The sequence below is a fragment of the Phalacrocorax aristotelis genome, chromosome 13 (assembly GCF_949628215.1).
Source record: "Phalacrocorax aristotelis chromosome 13, bGulAri2.1, whole genome shotgun sequence".
Classification (NCBI taxonomy): Eukaryota; Metazoa; Chordata; class Aves; order Suliformes; family Phalacrocoracidae; genus Phalacrocorax; species Phalacrocorax aristotelis.
Window position 1 is genome coordinate 17,067,566 of NC_134288.1, and position 20,251 is coordinate 17,087,816.

A 20,251-nucleotide genomic window follows, 5' to 3' on the forward strand; every position below is an offset into this window, starting at 1 on the left:
TAACAAAAAGGCCCTTTCTCATCAAGATTAAAAGCAGAATGCTTCAAGTGATTTGGAATACAAATGTGCAATGAAATATCAGCCTGGGTGATGTTATGAGAAGGAAGAGTGTACAGTATGCTTTATGTGCTTTTAGCTGTTCTACCCTACACTGCAACATGTGCACCCACTCTTGTAACCTTTACTGCTGTGCAAAGATGATCTGTCATTTCTACAAAAAACATATATATATTTTTATACTGAGGCAGCTTTGAATCCTTACTGCCCTCTAGAGAAATTCTGCTAGAAAAGCTCAAACTGACAGAGTCAGCAAAAAATAATTGCAGTCCTAATCTTAACTACACCAGCTGCATGCAGCGTCGGTGACAAGATCTGTAGAAACAGAAATCCACTTAAAACACCCTTTTTTCTTGAGCCTCTCACTACCATTTGGAGTTGTGGCCAGACCCAAGCACACTTACCCCATTCTCACTGCCTAGCAAAGCTCAGCAAAAACTGAGTTTCCATTATCCGTGGTTTTAAGCAAAAAACATTCTTTTTAACAAAATTATAAGTGCCAAAGCTGCCTTATATTCACATCACCAGCATGTGACACTTAACTTATTTCAACTATGTGTCTGTAACTATACACTTTTATTTTGTCACGCTTCTATCTCGTATTAAACACGGAAGCCTGATGACTGTGGGTGAGCAGCTCCCTGTGAGGGTGAGCAGCCCCCTGCGAGGGTGAGCAGCTCCCTGTGAGGGTGAGCAGCCCCCTGCGAGAGTGAGCAGCCCCCTGCGAGGGCGAGCAGCTCCCTGTGAGGGCGAGCAGCTCCCTGCGAGGGTGAGCAGCCCCCTGTGAGGGCAAGCAGGCCCCTGTGAGGGTGAGCAGCCCCCTGTGAGGGTGAGCAGCCCCCTGCGAGGGCGAGCAGCCCCCTGTGAGGGTGAGCAGCTCCCTGTGAGGGTGAGCAGCCCCCTGTGAGGGTGAGCAGCCCCCTGTGAGGGCGAGCAGCCCCCTGCGAGGGCGAGCAGCCCCCTGTGAGGGCGAGCAGGCCCCTGTGAGGGTGAGCAGCTCCCTGTGAGGGTGAGCAGCCCCCTGCGAGGGCGAGCAGCCCCCTGTGAGGGCGAGCAGCTCCCTGTGAGGGTGAGCAGCCCCCTGTGAGGGCGAGCAGCCCCCTGTGAGGGTGAGCAGCCCCCTGCGAGGGCGAGCAGCTCCCTGTGAGGGTGAGCAGCCCCCTGCGAGGGCGAGCAGCCCCCTGCGAGGGTGAGCAGCTCCCTGTGAGGGTGAGCAGCCCCCTGTGAGGGCGAGCAGCCCCCTGCGAGGGTGAGCAGCTCCCTGTGAGGGTGAGCAGCTCCCTGCGAGGGCGAGCAGCCCCCTGTGCGGGCGAGCAGCTCCCTGCGAGGGCGAGCAGCCCCCTGTGAGGGTGAGCAGCTCCCTGTGAGGGTGAGCAGCCCCCTGTGAGGGCGAGCAGCCCCCTGTGAGGGTGAGCAGCTCCCTGTGAGGGTGAGCAGCTCCCTGCGAGGGCGAGCAGCCCCCTGTGCGGGCGAGCAGCTCCCTGCGAGGGCGAGCAGCCCCCTGTGAGGGTGAGCAGCTCCCTGCGAGGGTGAGCAGCCCCCTGCGAGGGCGAGCAGCCCCCTGCGAGGGTGAGCAGCTCCCTGTGAGGGTGAGCAGCCCCCTGTGAGGGTGAGCAGCCCCCTGCGAGGGCGAGCAGACCCCTGTGAGGGCGAGCAGCCCCCTGTGAGGGTGAGCAGCTCCCTGTGAGGGTGAGCAGCCCCCTGCGAGGGCGAGCAGCCCCCTGTGAGGGTGAGCAGCTCCCTGTGAGGGTGAGCAGCCCCCTGCGAGGGCGAGCAGCCCCCTGTGAGGGTGAGCAGCTCCCTGTGAGGGTGAGCAGCCCCCTGCGAGGGTGAGCAGCTCCCTGTGAGGGCGTGCAGCCCCCTGTGAGGGTGAGCAGCCCCCTGCGAGGGCGAGCAGCCCCCTGTGAGGGTGAGCAGCTCCCTGCGAGGGCGTGCAGCCCCCTGTGAGGGCGTGCAGCCCCCTGTGAGGGCGAGCAGCTCCCTGTGAGGGTGAGCAGCCCCCTGTGAGGGCGAGCAGCCCCCTGTGAGGGTGAGCAGCTCCCTGCGAGGGTGAGCAGCCCCCTGCGAGGGCGAGCAGGCTCCTGTGAGGGTGAGCAGCTCCCTGTGAGGGCGTGCAGCCCCTTGTGAGGGTGAGCAGCCCCCTGCGAGGGTGAGCAGGCCCCTGCGAGGGTGAGCAGCTCCCTGTGAGGGCGAGCAGCTCCCTGTGAGGGTGAGCAGCCCCCTGCGAGGGCGAGCAGCCCCCTGCGAGGGCGAGCAGCTCCCTGCGAGGGCGAGCAGCCCCCTGCGAGGGCGAGCAGCTCCCTGCGAGGGTGAGCAGCCCCCTGTGAGGGCGAGCAGCCCCCTGTGAGGGCGAGCAGCTCCCTGTGAGGGTGAGCAGCCCCCTGTGAGGGCGAGCAGCCCCCTGCGAGGGCGAGCAGCTCCCTGCGAGGGCGAGCAGCTCCCTGTGAGGGCGAGCAGCCCCCTGCGAGGGCGAGCAGCTCCCTGCGAGGGCGAGCAGCTCCCTGTGAGGGCGAGCAGCCCCCTGTGAGGGCGTGCAGCCCCCTGTGAGGGCGAGCAGCTCCCTGTGAGGGCGAGCAGCCCCCTGCGAGGGCGTTCAGCCCCCTGTGAGGGCGAGCAGCTCCCTGTGAGGGCGAGCAGCTCCCTGTGAGGGCGAGCAGCTCCCTGCGAGGGCGAGCAGCTCCCTGTGAGGGTGAGCAGCCCCCTGTGAGGGCGTGCAGCCCCCTGTGAGGGTGAGCAGCTCCCTGTGAGGGCGAGCAGCCCCCTGCGAGGGCGTTCAGCCCCCTGTGAGGGCGAGCAGACCGGGCTCGAGCTGCAAGGCTGCCAGGGCTTGAGCTGGTCCTCCAGAAGCGGCCAAAGCCCCCCTGCACCAGCAGGTGAGCTCCCAGGGGTGGAACGGGCCACTTGCATGATTAATTGCTGCAACTCCACGAGTATTTTTTGATGAGATGTATTTGTGTAAAATCAAAGCGTCAGAAGTCGTGGCAAAAAGTACGTGTTTTAGAGTGCCATGGGAGTATTACTTTATGAGATTGGGCCAACACAGAGAACCAGCAGTTGCAGCGTTAGCAATGAATGATGGAACGGTGCGGTGAGGAATGCTTTCAGCAAACCAAGATCCTATTTTTATACTGACAAAAAAAAGAGAAAAAAATGTAAAATGTGTGTCTGTGCATGTATATTTTTTTCCAAAACAGCTGAATCCCACTATCCTGCAGAATCTTATTCATTTAACAGGCTGTCAGTGCAAGTTCCTTTACATAGCTCTGCCTTTTCATGCCTAATGGGGTTTGCCCTGAACCAGACAAAGCCTATTAAACATGGCAGAGAAACAGATGATGCGAGAGGCCACTGGAAGCAGTGTGACTGCCCTCTAATGGCATGTGTGCCATGAGCGCACACCTGAGCTCCCCAGGGATGCCGAGGATGCTGGCAGGCGTGGTGTCCCAGTGCGCCTTGTATTCCCTGCACGAGAAATGTTCATACCCTGAGCAAACAGGAAAATTCGGTGCTGTATATTCAGTTTTTCAGACCGCGAGGGCAGGATAGAGGGTAGCAAGCGCCGTCCAAAAGCGCCGTCAGCGCAGCGGGGAAGATGCGCCGTCGATGAAGCCCCCGAACCAAAGGGTTGGCTTAGCTGGGAACAGGGCTGTGTTGGGTGTGCGGGTGCCCAGCGCCGTGCCTTGCAGCCACCTGTCAACCAAAACCTACGCATACTGAGTAGCATCAGCGTTTCATTTCCTTTGATTCTAGGAGGGGAATTCAAAAGGTTTATGGGTTCAGATTGAGTTTAAACTCCTAAATATGAATCAGAACTTTACAACTTTATCTGGTTTGAGCGTGTGCAAATACCAGAGTAGAAGCCGGGCGCTCAATCTGCAACTCTACTGAATAACTGTAAAACTGTATATATAGAAGAAAAGCATCCTCTAAGCCTGAGATTGCAAAGTTAGAATTGTCAGACAGAGACAAAAAATAGCAATTATCGCTGTTGTTGTTGTGTTACAATAGCAGTAAGGGATTCAGCGGACCCCTCCCTACAGCCAGACTCTCTTATAGTCTAAATAAATAAGGGCTGAAAAGGAAATTAAGGTTTCAGTAATTGAATTATTCCGCCCAGTCTCTGAGCAGCTCAGGAATAGTGCTTCAAACTGAACCCAGACCTTTTGAATCTCAGACTCTTCCCTCATTCCCTGAACCTTTGACGTCCTTTCATGTTCTCTGTCACTTACAACATTTTGCTCACCATATTGTTTAAAATCTCCACTTGAATCGGGGAGTAAAGAAACAGCAGGAATTTTATTCGCTTCTAGAAAAAATTATTCAAGCTTTTCTGAAACTTGAAAAAGGTTCTGCTCAGTTTGAGGCAAAGTTACAGTCAGAGTTTTACTTTATCTGAACCATATCTTATTCCATAAATTTATTTATTCTCATTTCTATTGATTCTCTTTCCTCTTCTCCACTGAGTAACCTGGAGGTCCGCAAAGCATGAGCTGAGGCTTCGAGCTAACAGAATTTTAGTTATTTAGACATTTTTATTTATTTTTCCAGTATGTTTACTATGAAGTGAAGGTTTCTTTGCTCCCTGAATACTGACCATCGGTCTGATTTTGTCATTGCTGCTTAAAAATGGTTTCTGAAGATCCCACGCCTGTTTTCCCCAGTGCATTGATGATCTGTGGGTAAGTATTGATACAGAGATCAAACAAATGCTACTTCAGAAAGCAAAATTACCATTCCAAAAGAGCGTCCTGCTTGTATCAATCTAGGAAGCTCAGATTTAAGAGGATATTCTCCAGGGCAACACTCACCTGCACACGCGTGTGTTTTAGTGGTGCCCATGAGAATGGACCGGCACTATCTGGTTAAGAAGGGAGTCCATGGCTGGGGGAGGAGGAGGACACAACACCTCTGTGTCTTCACCACTGGAAATGGCAGAAGTGTGTTCCCAAACCTTGATTTTTTTAATTTTTCTTTTCTAAATTATTCATCTGCGTGTTGGCCAGTGCAAGGATAGGAAGGGCAGTCGGTGGTTGCTGTCGAAGTCAATGTGATGAGGAGCGTTGCCTCCCTCCCGCCTGCCTGAGCAGCGCATGTACACGGACAGAGTGCTGTCTGCAGCTAACTTTGCCCTGCGCTCTCCTGGATCCATTAGCAGACCTCTTAGCCCACTGAGAGGGAATAACGGCACCAGATTTCTGCTCCACCTGGCAGCAAAATCGGAAACAAATCTTTTTTACTCTCTGCGCCTGAGGAAGCGGCTGTGTGACAGCATCTCCTTCCTTCTGGCGAAGTCCGGAGAGGGCGGCGAGCTTCACGAAGGAGAGGTGAAATGAGTGAATGGATGGGGGTTGCCTCTCGCCGCAACGTAACCCAAGCAGGGAGAGAGAATGTAAAGGTCTGGTACCCTCTGTGCTAGAAGGAATGCTCCAAATATTCTGATTTCTAGTTAATTTTTCTCTCTCTCCATTTGCTCTGTGGAGGGAGAACCTACAACAGATGAATTTTAACAAGCAGGAGGCACTGAACTCGCCACTCTGTTGCCGGTGAGTGTCTTACCTACCATTGCTTTTGAGGTTTATTTTGCTTTTGGCCAGAAAAAATCTTGAAACTCAAGAAATCTTCCTGACAAACACTTACTCAAAACTGACACATTTCCACACAATAAATTGGTTTAAATAATCGGCAATTTCCAGTGAAAACCTGTTCAGGCAAAAAAAAAAAAAATACCCAGATAGCTCTATTAATTGACCTAATCCTGCACTGCTAGTGATAACTAAGCACATGTTAGATAAGGCCTGCTCAGCTCATTAAGAGGACAAACTATCCACAGAGGAGCTTTGGTTTGTGGCCATTATCTGTCTGAGTGATCCATCCGCTACTGCACCCTCCCGTCAATAGCCAGCTGTTCGGCTTGCATGTTTATTTTTAAATACTTTCTCACCTTTTCATTATTTAATTTTCATCTTCTCTGAAAACCCTTCCAGGCCAGTCAGCAGGGCAAACAGCAGTCTGGTAACTTGCTGGCAAACCGGGTAACTTTTCTGTGGCAATTCTCAATGACCAGGGCCCTCTTCCGTTGGTCCTGAACTGCTGGTGAACCTCATCCCTGGCCCGTTTCAAACAAATGTTTGCATTTATACCAGATACGAACTAAACTGGATACTTCGGGGTGGAGTCCAGCACTGGCAGATTTTCTTCCTGGCACTTGCCAGTTGCATTATTCCGAACAGCTTAATACCGGATGACTTCTTGCACAAAAATGTAACACGCTGATGATATTCATTCCCTTTCCTCTGTACCATTGTCTTTCTCCATTATTATAATTCTGTCCTCTAGCTTTTTCCTCTGCTGAGCTTTCAGAGACCCTCCTAATCACCATCAGACACAGTGGGGAAAATGGGTGGCACCGGTGTGGGTAAAAGGCTGTATCGTAATTTGAGGGGCTTTACAATCATCTTCACGAGTGACGGCACAACCCAAGCAGCAAATACAGTTCACTCACTCTGGGGGAAAGCTATTTGATTTTAGATATAAATGTATTTATATTTATGTGCATATGCTTGTAAGCGTCAAATATTAATTTCTTTTATTCTAATTTTCTCTCGTTTGCATCTGTCCCTGCGCCTCATCGTTCCGGGGCCGGGGTGGCTTTGCACGAGCGCTGCCTTTGAGGTGGCACGGAGCGACATCAGCCTGGGGAAGATGCCGTGTCTCCAAAAGGCCCGGTTCTCACCCTGTTCCTCCCTGACACAGGACACTGGCCGGGGCTGGTGTGACTGTCACCTCATGTGCCAGCAGCTCAGTGCCGTGGAGGACTCGGGGAGACGCTTCCAGGCAGAGGAGTGAGCCCCCAATGCGGGTGCTGCCCTGCGCCCCCAAGCGTGCCAGCTAGCACCGCGCAGGTGTGCGCAAGGAGGTGACCTGCAGGAACCTCACGCAGGTGAGAGGAAGCCTGGGAGCACACCCTGATCCTGGCAAGGATCCAAGACCGTGATCCCACAGAGGTGCCACCCAAGCCCAGCCACTATATGTGGCACAAACCACCTCAGATTACTAGCCCCTATGATTTGTAACTCTTATAACGAATCTCCCCATTCCTTTTGATCTGTATATGAGGTCCTTTATGTCCTTAACAGGGGGAAAAAATCACCTTGCCTCCCTCAATGCTCTGCTGGAGGCCACTGGGTTAATTCCACACTATATGCATGGATAAAAAGGAGGGTAAGAAGAAAGAGTAGGTCATGCAGTGGCAAAGGTTGAGCAGCTCCGCTTTAAACGCTTTATGGGAAATTGTAAAACTTCTAAACAATTTAATAGATTAACTTCCCCTTTCAGTGGCATCAGTAAAACTGAATTATCATCCTCACTTTTAACTGATGCCTAGACCCAATACTCATCCATCAGGGATCATTTAGTGATAAAGCAATCAATCCTGCCACGGTGCAGAGGGGACAAACTATGCAAGATACCATCACCAAATATCCCTTCCACCCCAAAGCATCCTGTGAGTCTTTGTCAATGAAAGTGCATTTGTCTAGTGTTATCTGCTGCAGTATATGTGGAATACAAAGGAAGAAAGTAAAATATGCATTTGATGTACATGTGCAGACACCAGACATCCCATCAACCCAAGGAGGGCTGCCTTTTTTCCACGAACTGAGCACAGCACCTGAAAACCAAGCACTACTCCACCACCTCAGGTACCAAATTAATAGAAATAAAGCAATCGAGGAGCTGTCTTAAAATAATGCTGTGAAGGATTTGAAAGAACAATGAGAGATAATGTTGAAAAAACGGGTTTCTGCCTTATCCTTGTTTTAGGGTTCTTCTGTGACTTAAGCCAGAATCTCCAAAATATCAGTCACCTTTCCATCTCCGGAGCATGCAAAATACACTTCCCTTTTTTGAATCCTCACCAGTAACAGGTTTGGTTTTGATGTTTTTCTAGTATATTAAAGAGTTATGTACGTATTGAGAAGATCACAAATCAAAAAGAATTGGAAAAATTACAAACTTTCTATAAATTTTTTAATCAGCAACCGCATTTTATTAAGGTATGTATAATGTGTACAACTATCATTTGAAGAAATAAGTTAAAGATATTTTTGTACTTGAAATATCCCCACTTTAGGTAAGAACTTGTCCTCTCCCACCACAAAACAGGTAGACTTTTAGTAACAGGAAATCATGTTTGAATGAAACATACAACTTATTTGCTAAAACAGAGAGAAGTATTTGGTTTTCCTGCTAACTGTAATAATGTTTCTATATTATTTGACCATAAGGTAAAAAATTAGAATAAGTGCATTTCTCAGCCAGCTCTGAACTTTACTAAGACCAAACGCATTGGAGGTTTTGGGAATGATAATGTGGCCACTGGAGCAAAAGGAAACCTTGCCCTACTGCTGCCTAGGAGTTGGGATTTTCATGAACAAACAGGTTCAGGCTAAATTAAGAGGTTCAGTGTAGCAGAGTCCTTCAAAGGCTTTATAGTTGTTCAACTGCAATTAAAAGTCAATTGAATTGGACACTTAATTCCCATTTGTGCCTACGAAAATCTCTCTTCTATAATGTACTGTGTTGCAATTCTAGGCTGAAAAAGCAGGTACATAGAAATGTATAAAGGATGCAAGGCATGTATGGATTCTGAGGAGTAAGGAAAATAACAGCTATTACATCAAATGCTTGGTATTTACAATGTTTAACAAAGAGTATCTCCATAGGAGTACACAAATAACCAGACAATAATGGATTAAGATTTTAATATCTCTATTTATGTATGTGTTTTATCACCCAAGGAGTCGTATGATTTTTATGTCCAGAAAATGTATTTGCTATAGTGTGCCAGAGGAAGCTCTGAGCAGCTCGTGGAGGACAGCCAGTGCGATACAGACCTGCTGGTGACACAGAACTGAATATCTTTTTAAGGGAATTAACAGGGGCAGCAACTGTAGTGGGGCTCAGAAGTGATGACAATAGAAAATTCTTCAGGGAAGATTGTCTGACTCTGCAAAAAGTTACTGACATATGTAGGACAGTAGAAACAGCCCAAGAGCAAATACAAATCCTATCTGAAGATCGTGTGGTGAAATGTATCAGAAGGAATTACAGGAGATGGAAATGCAAAGGTAAAAGGTACGCTGCCTGCCGCAGAGGAAAGCGATGTATCGCATAACCCTCATCTGGAGGAAGCCAACGGCGTCAGAATTAGAGGGACATCGGAAGGGTCAAAACCTGATATTCAGTCTCAAATACTTTTCAATTTATATGTAAGTCAGGTCCGAGTGACCAGACCAAAACGCACCCTGGAGGATTTTGATTTTGCAAGAGATTCACAACTGGAAGGACTTTATTTCTTGCTTCTGATTTGGATGTGAGCAAAAGCTCCCAGCAGCAGCCGCTCCCTGCCAGCTTCTGTCATTCGGGGCTGGAACACTGTCAGAAATGCTCCCGAACTTGCAATTTCCCCGACTAGAGTTGAGCAGACCAGGCTGCCAGTTTGGGCACCAGATTATGGCAAGCCCAGTCCCAACTTCAGGCTTGTAAATCAGTTGCCGTATCTGGTGACCGCTGTCCTCCTCTCGCCATCCTCCTCTGCCAGGTAGGTTTGGCGTTAAATACTGTCTCCACCAAAGAGCTGCTAATAGGAAGCGACACGCCAGGAGCGCAGTAGTTCCCCCATCCTGCCTGTGGTCACGCCAAGTTTCTTCACCCGTTTTGAGTGGTTTTATTGACCCTGCGGATAAACTGTCGTTTAAAGAGACCGTCCGGGCTCTGAGAACAGAACAGCAATTATAGGGAAAATGAATTGCATCCTTGAGGTGTGACCCTGTTGAGCACCATTTGGTCCGCAGCAGTTTCAGATGCTAACAGCACGAACAAGAAGTCAGCCCCACTGGCTAAAGAATTATTCCCCCATGATTGAAGTCTAGTTTTACCCAGGCGGTGTTAAGCAATAAAAAGCTCCTGCTATCGGTATGCTGGTCGCTCTTTTTATAAGGACACTAGCCAACACTTCTCTGCAGGGCAAATACAGGAAGCATTCCTTCATTCTGCTAACCAGTTGCTGGCTGATACGGATTTCTGCCAAGAATTTGCAAACAATGTAAAGCAAGCTGAAGAAACAGAAACTTGCCCAGTGACATAAAATATGGCATAATACGCACACGGTCTCTGCACGGACAAACAGGAAGGCCCACAAGGATAAGCAAACAATTGAAAACCTCACAATTAACACAAACGTGACATAGAGAAGCACGCTGGCATGAGGAAAATTATTTCTCCATGACATCAGGCGAGAACTGAAAGGATGAGCATTTGCCTCGGTCGTAGGCGTCCGCCACCTGGGTGCGGCCTGCGTGCTCGCCCGACGCAAACCAAACGTTGTCTGGGGGCCTGTGGAGCTCAGGGCCTACCCCCATTGTGCAGGGGATCGAACTTCACCCAAAAAGAGCGAGGCAGGAGGAATGTGAAGAGAAGACACGGAGCCCACGGGGCACCTGCAGGAGCCTCCCACCGCTCCCGGGCTCGTTCCAGCTCTGCACTGCCAGCGGCAGACCTCTGTGCCCAACACCCAGCCTGTTGCGATGGCCATGGTCACCAAAGTGCGAGCGGTATCTATACGCATAGGCTGCCATAAAACCTTACTCCAGTACATCTTTCTCCAGGCACCTTGTTTCTGAAATAGTCCCCCGGCCCCTGTGGAAACCTTCCTGACATTGACGTTTCAATATTTTTAACGGCATTAGAAGTGACTTCTTGCCTCTGTGCATACAAATGATTGTAACTATCCCTGTTTATCACAGTGACAGATATGTGCACTAATTAGATATTCTTTTACACATCCAACCAAATCCCAAATCTTTTGAAAATCAGAGCTTCCGCTAAGCTCCTTGAAATGGCTTCTTCCTCTTGGAGAACGCTGTATCCTACCGCGAGGAGACGGTGATGCTACAGGTGCAAACAAATGAATGCTGATCAAGAAAGCCATAGTAAAACAAGCTTTTGAAGCGTAAATAGTTCTAAAAATAAACTGACACTGCGGATTGTGTTTTTACAAGTGAGTAAACAAGACAGAGGGCAGAGGCCAATGCGTCGGTGTCGCCCACGCTAACAAACTTTGCGCTGTGTTACGCAGAACCGAGAGAGGTAGAAAGGCCCAAGCAGCTCCTTGCCCAGGGCTCCGGCTCCTTGGGACCAGGCACAGGACCTCAAGGATGAAACACAGAGCAGCTGCTGGATAATGTGGGGGGGAGCGTGCCCCCGCTCGCACTGCAGCCTGTGGTACCCCCACACACTCCAGCAGAAGCCAAGAGCGATGAGAACGATTAAAGGCCTTCCAGGAGGAATACTAGGCTGGTCTTTCTCTCTGCCACGCCATTGGTGCGGTTGGGTCTCTACCAAGAAAGCAACGGAGTGATCCTCACCGGACCCTCCGAGGGCTCAGATGCCCACCACAAAGATCTGCAGGGCGCTCTCGTTCCTCGGGTAGCCCTGGCAGCTCGTCGGGACCAACCAATACTAACAGATATAAGACTTAACGCTGCAAATTTTCAAAACACCTTAGGGCCAGATTCTGTAAGTTGGTTACTCACAATGAACTCGAGACGTCCGTAAGCACTTTTTTTCTATTTAATTAAATAAGAGGCGGCTTTTTCAAAGTGCTTCACAGATCCCACCCCGCTGCGACACCGCTGCTGAGTGCCTCTGGGAAGCTGGCTGTGAGGGCATGTGTTGAGTTCTTGGAAAATCCAGCTCATTCAGATCTGGCAGGCTGATTCTGAAATAATATCTGGAAATCCACTTGCAACATTTGCAAGAACTATCCATTTGCATATACAAAAGCTGACTTTTGGCATGAATAAAATTTTCTTATACCTTTCCTTTGAAAATCTGATCCAGACTGTCTAGACAAGTCAAAAGTCTCATTTGTGCTTAATATTTTACAATTTATTATTTTGCTTTCCTTTCTGATTAATTTGGAAACGTCCCTCAGCAAAGATGTAGTGATAGGAGGATATCGTTTTATAGGCAACTCTTATAATCCCACCGCTCTGGTCAAACATACCCTTGAAGTTTGCTCTAAAGCTGACACACATAAACCCAGCCCCGTAAATCTAATTCTACCTACTGGCACGCGCTTTCAGACATCCGCAGTTCATCCAAACACACACTTTTTATTTCTTCCTATACTTTTTTTTTTTTCAATAGTAGCATTGTAAATGTTTAAGCAGGCGAACATTGTAGAGCTAGAAGAAACTTAAACGTGCTGCGTATTTGCTAAGCACAGATACCGTGGCAAGACACCGAGACACCTTTAAAAGGGTCTGCCTCTTGCTTTCTCTCTCTCTTTCTTACTCAAAATACAGCTTTTACAAATATGACATCTTAAAATTAAAATGTTTGTTCTGAAAGTAATAGCCAAGATCATAAAATATTTATGTGATCATTAATATTTGAATTTTGAATAATGCATACTTTTATATTCCACAAAAGAATGCAATGCGTGTTTTATACAAAAATCATATTCTTTTCCCTGTAACAAGTACGGAAGCAGCTTTATTTGCATTACTCACTTGCAGGTATGTAATATCAGATTACACCGTGAATACTCTTTGTTTCCTGGAAATACCTGTGTCAGGCTTTTTTACTCTGCATGCACAGGAGGTCCGTGTCCATCACGGCCTGACTGAAACGCAGGGAAGTTCTGTGCACTCAGCTGTGATTTCGAAACGGCTTCTCTTTGAATTCAGTCTGTTTCGTTCGTTGCTAATTGTACCTGCTTCTCGCTGAAAGTTTTGCCTCTCGGAAATCTAAGCCACATCCCACCGCTTCACTGGCAGCGGCGCGTCCACGCGCTGCCGCCCGCCGTCGCTCCTCGGGACGCTGGCGGATGGGCTGACAGACGTGGGCTAACCGGCAGACTGTACGGAGTCAGGGTTTGATGACATGGGAGAAATAACAGGAGACAGAGCAGGTAACGAAGAAAGTGTAGAGGGAATAATAAGAGAGAAACAGGCAGAGAGCGTTTCACACCGGGAAAGCGCACAGCCTGAAATACAGCGGGAGGGAACTGAGGAAGCCAAGAAATGCACAGAAGCATGAAAGAGGGCAAAGGGGAAGGGGAGCTAACCCTGTGCTTACTGCCGGCACAACACAGCAAACATCTCTGATAGGAGACTAGGTTTGGGGTGGCGCTTTCAGAACCGCGATCTGCTTCACCGAAAGGTGCGCTTCAGGTTTGCAAACTTACTAAACAAACGTGAACCCGCTTTCCTAAGTCTGGGCTTGATACGCATTTTATATTTCACACTGTGGGCTCGATACACAGCAATTTCACCTGATTTTCACCCTGAGATTTGGGTGCAGACACAGACGTTACAAGTGCATTTGCTGGACCTCCACTGGCAAGCATAATTACAGTACGTGATTCATGACCACCGACGTGTTCGTGGGGTTTTTTTGTCAGGCTACTTGGAAATGGACAATTCCGAGCATGTGGACGCGGAGTTACTTTGAACCCAGCCCAGGTTTTACACTCGCTCATGCTGGAGCTGGCCTTGCTGTGGTTTCCTACAGCGCCTAGTTCCAGGAGAGCTTATCAGGTCTCCGAGCACAACTGTAAAACTGAAAACCTGAAGAAGGGATTTCATGTGAAAACCACCCGAGAAAGAAGTGCGAAGGAAAGCAAATCCACTAAATTGTCCACAGACAGTTCTTCTTTAATTGCAACTGATTGGTAAAGGATTTCCGATACTCAACTCTGTAATTAAAGGAAGATTGACAGCGTCCAGTGCGTTCTTCTGTTAGAAATCTTGCCTGTATTTCCAAAGCTGAATTTTGAGCCTTAGAAAATGCCTTTGAAATATTGGCTAACATAAATCACCTTTTCTCCACTGTTCTCAGTAAAACTGCAGAAGTTGAGAGTATGGACTCGTGTTTCTAAATGATCTGTGTAAGTGCTTATTAGCAGAAACATGGGGAGGGTTTACATCCTCAGCCAACTAATGGATGTAACTGACTGAAGGAGAACATGTGCATTTAAATCAGTTCAGCCGGTAGCTGAAATCTTCTGCCTCAGTTTGTAAAGGGAGCCAGAGCGCTTGGCATCTTCTTTCCCGGCATAATCCCACCGAGCCAAACAGCCTGTGGCCAGACAAAGCGTCTGCGTTGCCGACTGCGAGCTTCCATCAAGGATTTAGACATCTCCCTGATCTAAACTCCAGTTGTAAATAATTGCAGGTGAAATATGCACCCATAATTATTGTTTTCCTCACAAAAAAAAAATGTTGGCATTTGATCCTTTCCTTTCTCATTTTTATTACAAAGCACAAACATGATAACCATACCATCACACTCTGCACTGTGCGCGGAGACATTTTACCCTTTAAGCCTCCAAAGAAATATCAGGCCCAAGCAAATGGCCTAATTACTGCGTCTCCATTCATTGTGTCCCAGGTCAGTGGGCAGATATATGCATAAAGGCAATAGCAGCTTTGGGAAATAATCTTCTTGATCATAAAACAGCCATATATGTGTTCTCTTGTGTGTAAATGTGTGCCACTCAACAAATATAACCACAGCCTATCCCTGATCAGGTGTCAAAATGGATGGGGGATGTATGTATGTTTAAGGAGGATTTTTAAAGCTTTTCCTCTCCTAAATCACACACCACACAAGTCAGTGGGAGTTAGCCTTTTAAAATCTGACCTTTGCGTCATGTGAAATACCTTTAGCTTAGGTATTTTTCCCAGTAACTTACTCCAGAGGTAGCTGAGTAACGGCCCCTGATAAATGTAACTAAGCTAATCCATGCATTTACTCTTATTTTTCCAGGGTCCATAATTTTGGGGGTTATTGCTCAAAAATGTGCATTCACCACCGTGCTGAGGTAACGGAGGAGCCATGCCTTTCTCCTCTTCTCTCAGCACGTGAACCGGAGTTCTAAAAATTCACTGTAGTAATCACAAAACGCTGCTGCAGAGAATGACTTGATAAAACCTTCTGAGATTTCAGCCTACCTCGTCCCTTTGTTTCATAACTAGGAGGAGTATAATGAATGCAGAAACTCAGTGAATAGAGCTCAGCAGGGCCTACTTTTTTCTCATGACTCCTGTGATTATAATAATTTGATTTTATAGGTGTCTATCCTCAGACCCCAGCTAGGGAGCAATCTTTACTGAGTCATGAACTTTCACATCATTAAATCTCTCTACATTTATTTTAAACATATCAAAAGTGTCAGATAACTTCAGATCTACTAAATTTTATTTGCATTGGGTAAAATGAAGTTTAGCCACTTGGGAAAAGAAATGAAATAGTTTCCTTAGCACTCAGGAAGGCGGTCGGGCTCTGGAGCGTGGGCGATTCCAGCCGTGCGGCGGTGGAGCACATCTGTCCGGGCCAGGACACGTGTTTACAAGGACAGGAACCTGAGTAATTCCCCACCAGTCTGAAGGGAGTATTAAACTCTTCTGTCAGTTGGATGTATATTATTTATGTTCCTTTTTTTAATTGTTGTTGTTGTTGATTTCAAAAAATATTTCTTTGTTGGTTCAACGCTGACTCCCGATAGAAAGTGATGAAATGCCCAATATGTTAAAAAACCTTATCGCTAAATCAGAAACAGAACTATAAATTTTGGCTTTTGAAACTGAACTGACTGTTGAGGATCATTTTGCTCCTGAAATATTACAGCAGTGATCAATTTGCTGTAAAATTAAGCAGTTTAGCTCTGCAATCTATAGATGGAAAACATGTTGTTCTTGAGCAAAGTTTATGCCCTGCCCAAGGGATAAATTAAATTTTATGGGTGAGACATGCATTATTATAAGCTTATCTGTTTAACATATCATTCTTTTCCACATCAGTATTATAAATATTTTTAATCATACATTTGATCTCTTGTGCATATAGCGATATGGTAATTCCCCCTGCCCCCCTCAAAAAATATGACCAGACACAGTTAATTCATCACAGAACAGGGGAGAATATTCTAATCTTCCTACAAAATATACTGAAGATTGAAGCAGAGGCACTTAAAATTGGGGCTACTTTGCAATCTTTCAGTGGAATAATATTTTCCTGAAGGAAAGGGTGGAGCCACGCTGCGCATTTTTATTATGGTTGTTAGTATTGAACATTTATATTGTAAGTCTCTAATCAGAACTGGGGCTGTAGTCTAAGACAATTCAGTTATAAAAGTTAGGGAAAGCGGTTGAATGTATTCATTTAGTAAACTTGTTACTGGTTTTATAAATTTCTGCCGATTTTCCTTGACTTGTACAAACTGGATTCAGAGCTCTCAAACAGACCGTCACCCTGGCTTTCAAAGGCTGGGCACCTTCTCCGAGTAGTTTCAACAGAAATGGATCTTCTGAAGGAAGGAGAAAGAAGAGTGAGGAGCTGTGAGGCCTTTGCCTTTCGTCGGTGAGAGAGAGCGCGGGTAAGACCCTTACGGGGTCTGCAGGAAGAGGGGACCGAGGAGTCCCGATGCAGTGACAGGTAAAACCACAGGTGAGGCCGTCTATTCACCACTCGCCACGTGTGGCACTATCGTGTTCAAATTAGAGGCAGATGACCTCCACTCGTCCACGTTTACTATCAGCCACATCACTGAATGCATTTAAAACTGGCGATGTTGTAAGAACAGAGTTGAAGTGAAGGTGCACAAGGTGGAGTCGGTCAGCTCCAGTATCTCATCTTCTTTTCTGTTTTTCTTTACTTGCTTCTGTTAAAGCGGATTACGGGGGTCAGACTCAAACCCCCAGTTACGAGTTGATTCTGTGGTTCTACGAGCTCATCCGGTCAGCTGGGATGGGAAAAGTAAACAGCGAAGGCATCTTAATTTGGAGATTTGCTATTCAGTTGCCTTCAGCATCTGTCACCTCAACCTGATGCTGTCCATGGTGAACCCTCTGTGCCACACTATGTTTTACGTGAGATCTCTCCCCATATGCAATTTTGACTCGAGATACCTGCAAATTCTACAGATTTCATTTAGCACTGTGCAATTTACTGCTTTACTCGGCTTTGAAAATCTAAAGCGTGGGTCCTTGTAACGTTGTCTTCATGGCTGACAGCCCTTTTCTGCTCTCAACACCCACTTGCTTCCCCTCAGTCATACAGATCATCAGTCTTCTGGGTTTTGGTGACACGGGAATCACTGACGTATTATTTCTAGTCATCTTAATCTGCGCCTGTTTCTTACTTTTTATTTTCCGTGGCGTATGCTCCCATCATTTTTTCTTATCGACATAAATAAACAGGCACATTTCAGCCAGTGTTTTAGGCTGCCCATAACACGTTTCCCTGTGAATAACCTTTTCCCATTTTTATGGAATGAGAGGTTTAAGGTGAATATCCTAATAAAGAAGAAAAAACCCAGCCCCTTTCTTCAAGGTGAGATCTTGTGGAGAAGGTGCTGGGCGGTAACGCTGCAGGGGAGACCCTGCCTCGCCAGAAGATGTACGTGGCAGAGGAAGCTTGCCTTCCTCGCGGGGGTGCTGCGAGGATTACTCAGTGAATGGTTTATAGTCCTCGGAAGCTGTAAAGGGCTACAGAATGGCTAAATAGTGTCACATTATACCCTCGCACTTTATATTCCAAGGTGAGCGGTTTTGAGGTGACAAGGCGGATGGGTGGCTTATTCTCCATCACAGCGAGGAAGTTCTGCAAATGTATGTACACCCCGGGAGCAGGCCGCCAAAATGTAACTGCTGCAGGTGCATAAATGGGCTGCCTTCTCGGGCCTTCTGGTAAACTTTAATTCTATTTTTATAAAATCCTTTCTAAAATATTGCTCTCTGGGGCAGGCGCTGTCAGTATGATCTGTGTTTGTACAGCTCGGTGAGATCTTGATCTGCGGCTCGGTGTCCTGCGAACTAGCACACAAAAATAAACCAAAAATATATAAAAACGTTACTCACTGAGCAGAAGTTGTGTCAGGCAAAAGATTCGAGTCCTGGACGTAATAAAGTAAATACCGAGAAATTCTAACTGGTCTTTGTGAGGGATGTAGTGCTGATAGGAAATCACGCTACGAGAGCCGGTTTATAACCAAGTCAGGAGCACAGATTTCTACCTGCGCACGAAGGGAAAGTCTTGGTGCATCTGGATTTTAAGACTTTGTAGCACAATCACAATGATCATACGTAAATGGGAACTATTTGAAAAATGAGCACGTAATAAAATAGCGTTCTCTGGGCAGGCGCCCTGTTGGCAAATGCCTGGGGTAAATAGGAGTAAGATGCTTCAGAGATGATGTGATACAACTGTTTTGTAGGTTGAAGATCTAGAGAACACTGAAATGTTAGAAGGGCTTCTGAGGAGACCAAGGGGGTGGACCGTCCCCCCGCTCTTCAACTGGCCTGCGAGAAGCATCTCTGTTTGGAAGACGATTATGTATCAGGTAAGATGAACACATCTTTACGTACATGAAGAAAGTTTTTAAGAGGTCATTTCTCTAAAATACCTTTTAACTGCACAAATATGACAGTTTTGAATCTCTGGTTACTAATTTTATAGCCTTAAAGAGATTTACACTGATTTAACACGCCAGATCTACTCAGATCTGTTAAATCCCTGTAAACGCAACTCAGGTTCTAGGCTCAAGATGGGAGGATAGCGTGAGCTGCCCTAAATGAGATGGCAACTGGAGGCCATGGCTCTGAGAAATCTGCACCCAGAGGCACCCAGCAGAGCCCAGACACACTAGGTAACGAGAGATGGGGCTTACGTCATACCTTACAAAATATCCATTATAACATTAACGTGTGCAATTTCTCATCCGTAAAAGCCGTCCTACATGACCTACTCAGTCTTCGAGTTCCTGAGGTACGTACGTTGTGCGCTGTGGGCAGGCACGAATTATTATAGCAGGATATGAACGGAGACTTCGGTCCCATGCGTTGAATTCAATGACAATTTGCCACCATCTTCCCTGAACACTGGAATGAGCCCCCGAAGGAACAGCGAAATGCACTCGTACTCTTCCATGTCTCTCGGAGAAGAACAAGACAAAGGAGGTGGTTCCAGGACTCCAATATCTCACCCAACTCAACTACACTTGATTATTATTTGCTTCTCACAACCTGAAAAGAAACCTACTACCAGATTTGTCTGTATCAACCTTGCTGAAGCTGAATACTTTCATACATATGTATGGATAGCTTAAGTTTTTATGAGCATAATTTGGGCTTTTCAAAATAGTGACACAATAACAAAGCAAAATTGAGACATGCATGTAATTTGAATACTGATTTGGTTTTATATCTTCCTGGTGCTGGCACTTTTGATGCTGCTCTTTTCCATTCCATCTTCTTTCTGTTCTTATTTCCCAATGAATGGAATTAGTTGTGAGTGCATTCGCTGCTTCTACCAACCTAAATATGAAAGCTGAGGAAATATATATCTATGACCTCCCTAAGAGTTTTGGACAGTTACTCAGTTGCTGCTCCCTCTGAGTTTTCTATCGACTACTTAAAGAAGAGTTCCTGACCCTCTTGTCAGATAGGAAAACGAGCACTGTCACACGGCTATTGCCACATTTCGTGGCATTTTCAGTACCATAAGCCCTGATTTTTAATTACAGCAATGCAGCATTTCAAGGAGGTTATTGCAGAGGATGCCTTCTGCTTGTATTTCAGGTCAAATACCCTCAGCGAGCTGTTGGCATCGATCTGCAGACACAGGGCAGGATTCCCAGTTCCCCTCCGGCAAACGGGAGACCCTCAACCAGCCAGCTGCCGGGTCACAAGCCAGCTTCGTGTCCGCCTCTGCTGCTGGATCGTCGTGCAAGTTTAGAGTTGTTAGAGGGTCCTCTGTGGTAGAGAACTAGGCGTGATGAAGCTCTGCCGCGTCTCCTCACCCTTTCTTGAAGTGTACGAGTGACAGGCAAACCCCCAGCCCCGCCACACCTATACAGCAGTAGAGAGGCCCCTCGCTCGCGGCGGCAGGCGGACTCGAACAGCTTAGCACCGCGGGGAATGTGGTCCTAAAAATTAGTCGTAAAAGTACCTGGTTAATAATTTCAAAGAGAAAACTAAAAACTGTTCAAGGGCAATCTATGAACAGAAAAAGGGGGTTAAATTAACTTCATAAATTATGCACAGACGGAGTAATTAATGGAAAACACAGGATTTATTTAGAAGAGTTTGATTTGGTGTGTCAGCCTCCTCTGGAACGTGAAGTTACC

At 47.1% G+C, this 20,251-nt stretch overlaps 1 long non-coding RNA gene across 1 annotated transcript in view; it reads left to right on the forward strand.

Moving 5' to 3' along the window:
* Positions 1-20,251, forward strand: part of LOC142064138 (uncharacterized) — a 31,163-nt gene that overhangs the window by 5,536 nt on the left and 5,376 nt on the right. Inside the window, exons 2-4 of the long non-coding RNA XR_012663010.1 lie at positions 6,811-6,997; positions 7,666-7,757; positions 8,856-18,466. This is a non-coding gene — a long non-coding RNA (uncharacterized LOC142064138). The remainder of the gene's footprint in view (positions 1-6,810; positions 6,998-7,665; positions 7,758-8,855; positions 18,467-20,251) is intronic.